The sequence below is a fragment of the Arachis stenosperma genome, chromosome 4 (genome assembly GCF_014773155.1).
Source record: "Arachis stenosperma cultivar V10309 chromosome 4, arast.V10309.gnm1.PFL2, whole genome shotgun sequence".
Taxonomy (NCBI): domain Eukaryota; kingdom Viridiplantae; phylum Streptophyta; class Magnoliopsida; order Fabales; family Fabaceae; genus Arachis; species Arachis stenosperma.
In genome coordinates this window covers 42,526,120-42,528,402 of record NC_080380.1, presented here as the reverse complement: position 1 = coordinate 42,528,402, position 2,283 = coordinate 42,526,120, and positions in this window count along the sequence as shown.

The following is a 2,283-nucleotide window of genomic DNA, read 5'->3' as shown; positions in this document are numbered from 1 at the left end:
TTTTTCGAAAATTAGGTGAAAAGGAAAATAAAGGTATCAAAATTCTTAATAAGAATTCCAGGAATCATGCAATGTTAGTCTAAAGCTTCAGTCTAAAGGAATTAGACATGGCTAGCCAAGCTTCAGCAAGATATTGCATTCAAGAGCTAAATTGATGAGGATCAATCAGCTTTGGTGATGATAAGAACATCACCTTGAAACACTAGAATTCATTCTTAAGAACTCTGAAAAAAAATACCTAATCTAAGCAACAAGATGAACCGTCAGTTGTCCATACACAAAACAATCCCCGGCAACGGCGCCAAAAACTTGGTGCACGAAATTGTGATCACTACAACTTCGCACAACTAACCAGCAAGTGCACTGGGTCGTCCAAGTAATACCTTACGTGAGTAAGGGTCGATCCCACGGAGATTGTTGGTATGAAGCAAGCTATGGTCACCTTGTAAATCTTAGTCAGGCAGACTCAAATGGGTATAGATGATGAATGAATAAAACATAAAGATAAAGATAGAGATACTTATGTATATCATTGGTGAGAGCTTCAGATAAGCGTATGAAGATGCCTTCCCTTCCGTCTCTCTGCTTTCCTACTGCCTTCATCCAATCCTTCTTACTCCTTTCCATGGCAAGCTTATGCAAGGGTTTCACCGTTGTCAGTGGCTACCTCCCATCCTCTCAGTGAAAATGTTCCTATGCTCTGTCACAGCATATGGCTAATCAGCTGTCGGTTCTCGGTCAGGCCGGAATAGAATCCATTGATTCTTTTGCGTCTGTCACTAACGCCCCGCCTGCTAGGAGTTTGAAGCACGTCACAGTCATTCAATCATTGAATCCTACTCAGAATACCACAGACAAGGTTAGACCTTCCGGATTCTCTTGAATGCCGCCATCAGTTCTCGCCTATACCACGAAGACTCTGATCTCACGGAATGGCTGGCTCGTTTGTCAGGCGAGCACTCGGTTGTCAGGCGATCAACCATGCATCGTGTATCAGGAATCCAAGAGATAAACACTAGAGCCTTGATTGCTTGTAGAACAAAAGTGGTTGTCAGTCACTTTGTTCATAAGTGAGAATGATGATGAGTGTCACGGATCATCATATTCATCAAGTTGAAGAACAAGTGATATCTTGGACAAAGAACAAGCGGAATTGAATAGAAGAACAATAGTAATTGCATTAATACTCGAGGTACAGCAGAGCTCCACACCTTAATCTATGGTGTGTAGAAACTCCACCGTTGAAAATACATAAGAACAAGGTCTAGGCATGGCCGTGAGGCCAGCCTCCCAAAATGATCTAAGAACTAGATGTCCAAAGATGAAAATACAATAGTAAAAGGTCCTATATATAGAGAACTAGTAGCCTAAGGTTTACAGAGATGAGTAAATGACAAAAAAATTCACTTCTGGGCCCACTTGGTGTGTGCTTGGGCTGAGCAATGAAGCATTTTCGTGCAGAGACTCTCCTTGGAGTTAAACGCCAGCTTTTATGCCAGTTTGGGCGTTTAACTCCCATTTTGGTGCCAGTTCCGGCGTTTAACGCTGGAATTTCTGAGGGTGACTTTGAACGCCGGTTTGGGCCATCAAATCTTAGGCAAAGTATGGACTATCATATATTGCTGAAAAGCCCAGGATGTCTACTTTCCAACGCCATTGAGAGCGCGCAAATTGGGCTTCTATAGCTCCATAAAATCCTCTTCGAGTGCAGGGAGGTCAGAATCCAACAGCCTCTGCAGTCCTTTTCAGTCTCTGAATCAGATTTTTGCTCAGATCCCTCAATTTCAGCCAGAAAATACCTGAAATCACAGAAAAACACACAAACTCATAGTAAAGTCCAGAAAAGTGAATTTTAGCTAAAAACTAATAAAAATATACTAAGAACTCAACTAAAACTACTAAAAACAATGCCAAAAAGGGTACAAATTATCCGCTCATCAGGTACCTTTACGATGCTGAAAACCTTTGGTTCTCACCCCATACTGTGTTGTTGTTTTTCAGATGCAGGTTGAAAGGCACCTCGCTAGGCGTCTAGACTTCTGAAGCGGAGTGGTTTCTTGGTTTCTTTTGTTGTATAGTTTATGTATATATATACTTAACTTTCTCTCCGAATATCTTGTTTATTTAGTTCCTCTTAGAGGTTTAAGGAGAGCTAGAGTTTTGTCTATGTATTTTGGGTTTTGGGGATATGTATATATGTACATAAGTATTCTCCAGTCAGCCTTAGCTTTGCAAGCTGAGTTAGGAGTTTGTTATTCTGTACCTTTGGCCCTCTATTCCCAT